General features: G+C 54.9%; 1 long non-coding RNA gene and 1 pseudogene across 1 annotated transcript in view; one reads left to right on the top strand and one right to left on the bottom strand.

The window, feature by feature from the left end:
- The first annotated feature begins 1,261 nt into the window (after positions 1 to 1,261).
- LOC138740765 (uncharacterized) overlaps positions 1,262 to 11,494 on the top strand; it is a 16,524-nt gene continuing 6,291 nt past the window's right edge. The window contains exon 1 of the long non-coding RNA XR_011343158.1: positions 1,262 to 1,637. This is a non-coding gene — a long non-coding RNA (uncharacterized lncRNA). The remainder of the gene's footprint in view (positions 1,638 to 11,494) is intronic.
- Positions 5,508 to 11,494, bottom strand: part of LOC138740764 (transmembrane protein 151B-like) — a 16,979-nt pseudogene continuing 10,992 nt past the window's right edge.

The raw sequence follows: 11,494 nt of genomic DNA, 5'->3' as shown, positions 1-11,494 counted from the left end.
TAGAGACAGCACTGGCTGGAGGACAAGTCCAGACCCACAAAAGGGGATCAATGCAATTGTGAAGAAGGCTTGCCAGCGGCTATACTTTATGAGGAGTTTGAGAAGATTCGGGATGTCACCGAAGCATCTACAGGTGGGGAGCATTCTGGCCAGTCGCATCACTGACTGGGATGGAGGCACCAACTCTCAGGACAAGAATAAACTCCAGAGGGTCATTAGCTCAGCCTGTGATGTCACAGGCACCAGACACCACTCCATAGTGGACATCGGCATAAGGCAGGGTCTTCAAAAAGCAGCCTCTATCCTCAAAGAACCTACCACCCAGGCCAGGCCCTCTTCACTCTGCTCCCATCGGGGAAAATGTCCAGGAGCTTGAAGAGGTGCAAGGGCAGCTTCTTCCCCACTGCCACCAGATTCCTGAATAATCAATGAACCACAGACGCTGCCTGATTTTTCGTGCACTATTATATTAATTTTTTTATAGTAATGTTGTAAGATGGTTATAATATGAATGTTTGCTCTATGACGCAGCTGCAAAGCTGATTCTGAGAGGTGAGAATTGATTAGGTATGTGTTAAAGGAGATAGGGAAAGGTTGAGACAGAGCTGGGGTAAGGCAACGGGAGTAGAAATGGAGGGTGAGGTTCGGGGGTTTTAACAAAGGCCAGAGAAGTCGATGTTAATGCCATTCAGTTGGAGGGGGCCCAGACAGAAGCTGAGGTGGGTGGTCTCAGTTTGAGACCCTGAACAGACATGTCAACAAGGGAATGGGATGGAGATCTCCCAGTCTGCGCCCAGAATCTCCACAATGGGGGCATCGGATGTGACAGGACTTGGCTCACTCCATGACCAGCCTCTCTGTCGCGGCAGACTGCGGTTCCCCCGGCCGCCTCGCTCTTCTTGGGCACTGGAACACCGGAAGCAGGCGAGGACCTCGAAGCACCACAGCGCTGAGTCCAAAACGTCCACGCAGGCTTTAAGGCCACGAGCAGGTCCGTGGGGGGTGGGGGGGGGGGGCTGCAGGGGCTCACAAGGGAGGGTGGGGGCTGCAGGGGCTCACAAGGGAGGGTGGGGGGTGGGAATCATCATTGACCTTCTCAAAGTAAGCAGAGAGGGACTTGTCCGGGAGTGATGCCTCGCAGTTCTGAGACGTAGGGTGCGACGCCATGTCCGAGACTCCCGTGAGGTCCTGTGTTGGTGTTAGACTCCAGGTCAGTGGGGGGGGGGGGGGGGGACTGTGACCAGTCACCTTATCTCCCATGATCTTATAATAACACCCCCTCTTCCCCCTGCACTGATCTTATATGGGTAAAAAATTAAGTTGCCCAATGTACCGCTGTGCGATTCAAATCCGTGGACGCTAGTTGGCGTGAACTGGGAACTTATTTTTCACTGAAGTTCAGCCATTCGCCCAATCGAGTAACGTCCGACCGCAGATACCATGCGGGCTTAACAAAACTTCGCGCTGGCGCCAAAGCCGGATGACGATCACAGCAAAGGCCCGTGCCTCATTCGCGATGCTGGGCCTGACTGTTATGTGCTACGTAATGGTGGATGGTTTATGCCTTAAAATGACCTCACCCCATAAATGATCGGTTTTTGCCCAAATCGATTTGCGCCCCCACTCCCAGAGTGCAGGTAAGGCTGCATTTAAATTTGTTTTTTTAATGATTATTGAGCCAGTTGGTGTCAGGACACTGTCCATTCTGGTTTGGAATCTAATTATTATTATTTTTTTCGGCCCACACCACGAGCCCAGAGGAAACAAACCTGGGGAAAATGTACAGAATCCTCACAGGCAGCGCCAGATTCAAACCCGGCTTGCTGGCACTCTGCGGGGGTGGAGTGCAGGTGGAGCTCACTGGGGTGCCACTGTGGGCCCATGGGGGGGGGGGGGGCCATCAGACTGGGCTCAGGGTACCTCAGGGGGAAGCTCCCCCTGATGCCCCCTGAGGTGCCCCTAGCTGCCCACTGAAGGGCTAAAAGTTGCCCCCTGAGATGCCCAAAGCCACCCACTGAGTTGCCCGGAGCTGACTGAGGTGCCCAGAATTGCCCGAGTGCCTGGAGCCCCCCCCCCCGAAGGGGCAGAGCTGCCCCGAGGGGCCCAGAGCTGCCCTGTGAGGGCAGCAATGTCAATGACATTGCTGTTGATGATAGAGGGATTTTTTCAGATATAACTAGGCTCTTCTGGCCAACCACTCCCTGCCACCCAATCTACCGCCCCGGGACGTTTTTGAATGGTGAAAGGAAACCGATGCCACATATTGAATTCCCTCGCGCACGCAACTTTTATCTCTGTGGGGACATCATCCAAGACCCTGGGTGGGTGGGTTCAGAGGGCCGAAAGAGAACATTTCTTCCACCAGAGGATGGTGGGAATTTGGGAGGGACTGCCCGAGGTACCTGGACAAGCACTGGTGTCAGCAAGGGTCAGGCCCGCAGACCAGATCTTGACCAGCATATACAGGATGGGGTAAAAGGCCCGCTTCCCTCTTGTCAGATTCTAGGAGCCTGAACAGACACAGAAGCATTCATACACACATCTACAATGGAAGTTTCATCCAGACAGAATAGAATCACAACCTCCAAACACATCCACACAGCTCTCAGCGCAAATCTCAAAACACACACCTACACATCACCCCTAAATACAGCCCTCAACACAGTGTACTGATCCACCCTCTCACACCCCCCTCAAAACACACACCTACATATCACTCCCTAAATACAGCCCTCAACACACAACCCTTAACATACAGAACCGAACCACTCCCTTACAGACCCCTCAAACCACACTACACATCACCTCCTAAATACAGCCCTGAACACAGTCCTGAACCACCCCCTCACACACCCCTCAAAATACACACCTTCACATTATCCCCTATATACATCCCTTCACACACAACCCTTAACAGGCACAGGCTTGAACCACCACCTCACACACCCCTCAAAACACACACCTACACATCACTCTCTAACTACAGCCCTCAACAAACAACCCTTAATGCACACAGTCCTGAACCACCCCCTCACACACACACCTACACATCACCTCCTAAATTCAGCCCTGAACACAGTCCTGAACCAACCCCTCACACATCCCTCAAAACACACCTACACATCACCCCCTAAATACAGCCCTGAACACATAGTTCCCAACCACTGCCTCACACACCCCTCAAAACACACACCTACACATCACCCCCTAAATACAGCCTTCAACTCACAACCCTTAATCACAGTCCCGAACCACCACCTCACACACCCCTCAAACACACCACCATGCAATCCCAACACCCACACACCTAAACAACAGCCCTTAACACAGACATCTTCTTTGGCTTGTCTTCACGGACGAAGATTTATGGAGGGGTAATGTCCACATCAGTTGCAGGCTCGTTTGTGGCTGACAAGAGCAATGTGGGACAGGCAGACACGGTTGCAGCGGAAAGTTGGGTGTTGGATTTTTCCTCCTTTGTCTTTTGTCAGTGAGGTGGGCTCTGCAGTCTTCTTTAAAGGAGGTTGCTGCCCGCCGAACTGTGAGGCGCCAAGATGCACGGTTTGAGGCGATATCAGCCCACTGGCGATGGTCAATGTGGCAGGCACCAAGAGCTTTCTTTAAGCAGTCCTTGTACCTCTTCTTTGTTGCACCTCTGTCTCAGTGGCCAGTGGAGAGCTCGCCATATAACACGATCTTGGGAAGGCGATAGTCCTCCATTCTGGAGACGTGACCTACCCAGTGCAGTTTGATCTTCAGCAGCGTGGATTCGATGCTGTCGGCCTCTGCCATCTCGAGTACTTCGATGTTGGAGTCGCTCCAATGAATGTTGAGGATAGAGCGGAGACAACGCTGGTGGAAGCGTTCTAAGAGCCGTAGGTGATGCCGGTGAAGGACCCATGATTCGGAGCCGAACAGCAGTGTGGGCATCTGTACACAACCTTTAACACATACACAGTGCCACATCTCCCCACACACACCAAAACACAGCCCTTAACATACCCAAATCTAAACTATAATGTTTAAAAGAAACTCGCTCAAGTGTTCGGACAGGAAATTTTAAACATGGCCCAAACCTGCAAATCAGTTAATGGATGAATGATATAAAAATATTTAATTCAAATGATTTGTTCATGTATATACGTGATTATGGACTGTGTGTTGTGTGTGCCGCTCTCTCTCTCTCTCTCCCACTCTGGGTCTCTCTTTCTGTTTTGTTATGAGCCCAAAAGATCCCAAAACCCAGCAGCAAAAGATATTCACCAAGACAAGTGGTTACTTAAACAAAAGTTGCTTTTAATTATCTTTAAACATGAAAATAGATTTGCACTTTAACTTATCTATTATTAATTTAACTTAACTCCCTTCTAATTCTAAGCGCACGTGTATGTAACGTGTGTGTAAGTTCAGCAAAGTTCTTTGGTTCACAGTCCAATCTCACTTCTCATTCCTCCAAGTTTACTGGTTGCAGGCAATTCTTAAACTGTGCACAGAATTTAACATGTATAAAGTTCACCAGGCTTTGGTGCTTGAAAGGGAAATGGTTACCGCTTAGGAAGCTTCTTGTTGGTTTTCAGAGAGAGATTTGTTGTATGCTGACATCCACAAATGATATCTTTTTAATCAGTCACTCCAGTGTCTTGCCGAGAAATTTGCCCCTTTAGGGTTCTCCAGATGATAACCTCTTTCTTTCAGGTCACCACAGAGTTCCTTTCCTGTCTCTCTTTTTCCAAGTGAAACATTAGACAGCCAGTCCTCTGCTCTAGCATGAACCACTTTGACCAGGCTGAACTAAGAACTAAGAACCAGTCTTCCAGATGGGGTTTTCTACAATCTTGCCAGCTTGTCCTGTTCCAGTCCCAGCTGCTGTTGCTGGCTGTAACACTATAGAACTGATCTCCTATAGAACTGATCTCTGTGTCTCTCTGAGAGAAAGCCTGTTTGACTCTCTTTGGTTGTAAAACCACATGACCCTCTTAGAACAACTCCAGACAATATGTGGCTCCAACAAGATCTTTCATGTTGCCTTTTTGTAAACAACGATCCATTAGTGAAGTCTCGGGCGCTCTCCAAAGTTCTTGCAAAGGCTGTGGGACCGACATGTCTAGCATGGGGCAAAGCTGCAGTATTTTAAATAAGATCAGTTTTAAAGTGTTTGTATGTGACCTTCACTAACAAACCCTGCCCCTATTTATCTCCCAAAGATACACTGCATCTCTCTCTGGCTTTGTGTTTTCTCTCTTTGTCTCTATGCGTGTGTGTCTCTCTCTCTTTGTTTTGCTTTCTCTCATTTCTCTCTCTGTGGACACACATGCACACTGTGGTCCGGAGAAACACTGTTTTGTCAGATTGTACAAATGAACTGGAACTTGAAACGCAGGCAAACAGGTCACAACCTGGTCAGTGGGGACGGGTGCAGTAGAAGGAACAGTTCCTGGGCTGTAAAATGGATTCCTTTAACACACCCCTGCACACATAACTACACACACATTCCCCCCCCCACCCCACACTGATACTCCCACAGAACCCCACACTCACACTTCACTGACAAGCAGTCAAGCACACACACAGACCCACCACCTCCACACACACTGCTGTTGGAGACATCAACTGGGGTCCCTATGGGAGGGAGAGAGGGGAAGGGAATGAAGAACGAGGTCAGCAGGGGAGAGGCAGAGACCAAGGGAGATGGAACCAGAGAGAGAAAAAAAGAATGAGGGGAAAGGGAGAGACGAATGGATAAAGGGAGAAAAGTGTCAGTAAAAAACAAAGGGCAGGGAACAGTAGAGGAAAGAGACAGGTCGAGGGAGAGAAAAAGGGATAACATGGATCACAAAGAAAAAAAAACAGGACAGAGACAACTGAGAAAGAGAGGAAGATCAAGGGAAGACAGAGAAGTGGCGCAAGAGAGGTAGGGGAAGGGGGGGGAGGGAGAGAGAGAGAGACACAGAAGGAAGCAACACCATTTAAAGCTCATCCAATTCATCAAAACTGTCTTCTCCCTCCGATATCAACGTGAAATTTTTGGAGGGTGGATGGTCCCAAAGCTGCACAAGAAGGAAGGGACCAGCAAACACTTCCAAAGACTGATGGTTTATTTAAATGTGATTAAAGCAATAGTTTGCCTGGCGAATGACAGAAACAGATTCCCATCATCTGGTGAAGCATGATAACTGGGTACCATTTGAGTGCAAGGAACCAACCAAGGGATCGAAAGAGGGCACATTACTATCACACAGGGTACCCACTAACAGCATGCTCCATGAAGATTCATCTTGTCTGACTCTCAGAGAGGGGCGTTCATGTGCTCCAGATCCTGGACAGCGGTCTTCAGTCTTGTAGGGTCAGATCAGACATGGAATAAATTTCCCATCAGACACACTGCCAGGTCAGACTGAGAGTGAAGCTCCCTCCACATCATCCTATCGCACACTCCCGGGTCACACAGAGTGAAGCTTCCTCCACACCATCCCATCACACACTTCCGGGGTAGACACAGAGTGATGCTTCTCCGTAGCATCCTATCACACACCCCCAGGGTCAGACAAAGCGAAGATCCCTCTGACCTGTCCCATCACACACTCCAGGATCAGAAACAGAGTGAAGCTCCTTCCACACCGTCCCATCACTCACTCTCGGGGACAGACACAGAGTGAAGCTCCATCTTCACCGTCCCATCACACATTCCTGGGGTAAGACACAGAGTGAAGCTCCCTCCTCACCATCCCATCACATACTCCTGGGGTCAGACACAGGGTGAAGCTGCCTCCGCACCATCCCATCACACACTCCCAGGTCAGAAAGTGAAGCTCCCTCCATACCGTCCCATCACCCACACATGGGGTCAGACACAGAGTGAAGCTTCATCCACACTGTCCATCACAGTCCTGGGTCAGACACAGAGTGAAGTTCTGTCCACAGCATCCTATCACACACTCCTGAAGTCAGAAACAGGGTGAAGCTCACTCCGCACCTTCCCATCACACACTTCCAAGGTCAGACACAGAGTGAACCTCCCTCCGCATCATCCAATCACTCACTCCGGGGTCAGACCAAAAGTGAAGCTCCTTCTGCACCATCCCATCACACAGGCCCGGGGTCAGACACGGAGTGAAGATCTCTCCACACTGTCCCATCACACACTTCCGAGGTTGGACACATGGTGAAGCTCCCTCTTCACCGTCCCATCGCACACTCCCAGGGTCGGACACAGAGTGAAGCTCCCTCCACACCGTCCCATCACACACTCCCAATGTCAATCACAGGGTGAAGCTCCTTCCGCATCATCCATCACACACTCCTGGGGTCAGATCCAGAGTGAAGCTCCCTCCACAATGTCCCGTCACACACTCCCAGGGTCAGACACAGCTCCCTCCACACCGTCTAATCTCATCCTCACAGAATTCACTCTGGCACCTTCGTCCTGTGCCCTCTCTCATTGCTGGAGCTCATACTGATTACCCAGAGTTCACAACAGCACCTCCCTGCCCTCTCCTGTTGCCGGGGTACCTGCCGATTACCCAGAATTCACAGTGGTACGTCGGCCCTCACCCTCCCACTGCCTCACATTGCCGGGGCTCCTGTCGATTACCCCAGAGTTCATAGTGGCTCCTTCTATCATGCCCTCCCCGTTGCCAGGGCTCCTGTTGATTACCCAGAGTTCACAGCAGCGCATCCGCCCCCACCGCCTCCAGTTGCCGGGGCTCGTGGCCATGGCAACCATCTCCTGCGTGCACAATGAGGCGTGGGAAGAAGATGGCATCGCGGTAGGAGGGCGGCTCATCCTCATCCTCCTCACTGCCTTCGTCGTCGTCCACACGGCCGCCCAGGCCGCCGCTCGCACTGCGGAACAGGAAGCCACGCCTGGGGCCCTGGAGGCGCCCCAGCGAGAAGCGGCTGCGGCTGAAGGGCAGCCGAGAAGCAGGCTGGCGGCCGCCGCGGGATGGCAGCGAAGCGACACTCACTGCCCGGCGGCAGCGGGGGCAGGCCCGGAGGTAGGCCCCAGCCGATACGTCCATCAGCAGGCCTCCGAGTAGCTAGGCACCAGCTGCTGGTTGGAGCGGATGTGCCACTCCAGCTCAGTCACGTCCCACCGTGTTGACCCGGGGGAGGCGCGGGCCACAGTCTGAGGCCCGGGGGTTGGGTGAGGCCTCATCCAGGCCGAAGAGCTTCTCCACATGGTAGTGGACATAGGCCATACGGTACTCAGTCAGCAGCCTGAGGGGCCAGGACAGGACAAGGAAGGAGATGCCCCAGAAGATGTAGCGGGGACACGTACCACGGAGGGCTCTTGGGGTCGGACAGTGAGACCAGGTGCTCCCTGAACTCCACATTCCTCAGCTGCATGCCCTCCCTGGCCTCCATGTAATCATCCAGCCCCTCATTCTCGCTGAAGAAGCGGGCCCGCTGTGTCAGGTAGGAGGTCTCCGACTCAGCGCTGGCAAAACTGAAGCACTTGGTGAAGCGGAGCTTGGTGGCCGGGTGGTCAGCCAGGCCCTGCAGGTCTTTGGAGACGTCCCGGACTCCGTGGCGGGGCGTAGTCGAACTCGGACTCGGCTAGCCGGGTGTTGACCCGCTCATGGTAGACCTGGGTGGTGGTGTAAGCGTCGCCGTTGCGGTAGCGGGTGACCTGGCGAGTGCGGCGCACGTAGTGATAGCTGGTGGCCCTCCACCAGATGCAGGGCCTGGCCTGGCGCAGCCTCCAGACCCGCTCGTAGGCGCCACTAACATCTACTTTTGATGGGTCTCACTGCGGGCATAGCAGTGCCAGCATTCCACCAGGTAAACGACGTAGAGCATGGTGAGGAAGGCCAGGGGGATGTAGACGTAGCCGCTGGAGCACGGGCTGTCGTGGTAGACGGTGGACTCAACGCTGTAGGGCTTGCTGAAGGTCATTCCGGGTGACGGTGGCGAGGTGGCACCAGCACACCACCCCCAGGCAGCCGTACATTAGCAGGGTGAGCACCAGCATTTCCAGTGGGACTCCCGCACAGCAAAGCACTCAGGGTTTGCTTCAAGGGTCGCTGCTGACTCCAGGAAACCGGAGGGGGGGGGGGGTCAGTCAATGTGGGGGGTGGGGTTGGAGGGAAGGGGACACAAAAAGGAAACAAATCGTTAAAGTTTAATATCTGTCATTTTTAGTGGGGGGAGAGGAGGGGGAGGGGGAGGGGAGGGAAGGGGAGGGAAGGGGAGGGGGAGGGGAAGGGGAAGGGGAGGGGAGGGGAAGGAGGAAAATGAGGGAGTTGGGGAGGGAGGGGAGAGGGGGAAGGGGAGGAGAGATGAGGAGGAGAGATGAGGAGGAGGTGTGCAAGGGAGGGTGAAGAAAGAGTGGAGGGGAGGGAGAGCAGGGGGGAATGAGAGCGGGGGTAGAGGGAGAGCTGTGGGGGACAGCGAGGAGAGAGAGCGAGAGCTGGGGGAGGGGGAGAGGAGGATGGGAGGGCAGTGAGGGGAGGAGAGGAGGAGGGGGAGAGGAGGAGGGGGAGAGGAGGAGGGGGAGAGGAGGAGGGGGAGAGGAGGAGGGGGAGAGGAGGAGGGGGAGAGGAGGAGGGGGAGAGGAGGAGGGGGAGAGGAGGAGGGGGAGAGGAGGAGGGGGAGAGGAGGAGGGGGAGAGGAGGAGGGGGAGAGAGGAGGAGGGGGAGAGGAGGAGGGGGAGAGGAGGAGGGGGAGAGGAGGAGGGGAGAGGAGGGGGGGGAGAGGAGGGGGGGGAGAGGAGGGGGGGAGAGGAGGGGGGGGAGAGGAGGGGGGGGAGAGGAGGGGGGGAGAGGAGGGGGGGGAGAGGAGGGGGGGGAGAGAGGGGGGGGAGAGGAGGGGGGGGAGAGGAGGGGGGGAGAGGAGGGGGGGGAGAGGAGGGGGGGGAGAGGAGGGGGGGGAGAGGAGGGGGGGGGAGAGGAGGAGGGGGGAGGAGGAGGGGGGAGGAGGAGGTTGCAAGGGAGGGTGAAGAAAGGGCAGAGGGGAGGGAGAGCAGGGGGAGTGGGAGCGGGGCTAGAGGGAGAGCTGTGGGGAGCAGTGAGGGAGAGATGGGGGAGGAAGAGAGTGAGAGGGGAGGGAAGGGGTGTAGAGGAAGAAGGGGAGAGGAGGGGAAGAGAGGGGGGAGAGGAAGAGGAGAAGAGAGATGGGGAGGAGGGGGAGGAGAGGGAAAGGAGGAAGAGCGGTGGGGAGAGGAGGGGTAAGAGGAAAAAGGATGAGGAGGAGGGGTGCAAGGGAGGACAGAAAGTGGAGGGGAGGGAGAGCAAGGCATAGAGTAAGAATGGTGGGAGAGAGGGTGAGCTAGGGAGGGGGAGAGAGTGGGTGGGTGGGGGGAGAGTGGGGGTGGGGGGAGAGAGGGGGTGGGGGGAGAGAGGGGGTGGGGGGAGAGAGGGGGTGGGGGGAGAGAGGGGGTGGGGGGAGAGAGGGGGTGGGGGGAGAGTGGGTGAGTGAGAGAATAGGTGGAGGAGAGGGTGGTTGAGGAGAGGGTGGTTGAGGAGAATGGTTGGGGAGAGAGATGGAAACATTTAGACATACAGGCCCTTCTGGCCCACGAGCCCGTGCCACCCAAATACACCTAATTGACCTACAACCCCCTGTGTCGTTTTCAACGGTGGGGGGAAACAGGAGCCCCCCCTCAGACATTGGGAGAAAGGATGCAGTCCCTGGTCGCTGTAACAGTGTTGTGGATGGCTTTAAACAGCCCGTTTAAGGAGTCAATGGTTTTCCCTCCCCCACCCCCAACCCCCCGACTGTGGTGTCTGGGCCCTAGATGGCGGCACCTCTGATCAGCAGCGGCCAGGAGGGGTTGGAGACTCCTGGGAAGGAGGGGACCGGCGCGGGGCACCAGAAAACTGGGAGACCCCCCCCCCCCCCCCCCACGTCTGAGAAGGCGAAGCAGAGTTGACGGCCCACGAGATGGTGACCGCAGTGGTGGCTGAAGAACACGCAGGCGTGGGGGGTGGGCGACTCCCAGGCGAGGAGCCCACGAAGACTGCGGGCCTCTGGCGACTGCGGTCGAAGGATTTACACCAGGCTTGCGGACTGCTGGAGACTGGCTGCAGGGGGTAACTTGGTATCGGTACCGGGGTGCCGAAGGGTTGCCAATCATGTCGGAGGTTCGGATCTGGACTCTGGCCGCTGACGGCTTGGACTGGACTCCACGGACCCTCCATAATGCTATAAGGGACGGCAATTTTGTGTAATATTCCACTTTTTGTGTTACAATAAAGGACTCTCGAAAGGCAGAAGGCTAGGAGGCTGGTAGGATTGCGGGGAGGGAGGCGTGCACAGAGTCAGACCGACGCTGATGAACTCCCTCCCCGTGCATTAAAGGCCTGGCACGGTAACAGCTGTGGCACTGACAGTACAGAGGTGGCAATGGAGCATTCATCCCGGCTAAAATGGTACCAACTGGCTAAATGGATTGCTTGGAACGTTGCCCAGTTCCATTCTCTCCAGGGACACAGGAGAAATCCACTCCAGCTGAATCAGTCTCCCGCCGATCGTTAGCAAGGTGACGGAGTCATTG

The sequence above is a fragment of the Narcine bancroftii genome, chromosome 8 (genome assembly GCF_036971445.1).
Source record: "Narcine bancroftii isolate sNarBan1 chromosome 8, sNarBan1.hap1, whole genome shotgun sequence".
Taxonomy (NCBI): Eukaryota; Metazoa; Chordata; class Chondrichthyes; order Torpediniformes; family Narcinidae; genus Narcine; species Narcine bancroftii.
This window is presented reverse-complemented; position numbering and strand designations above follow the sequence as displayed.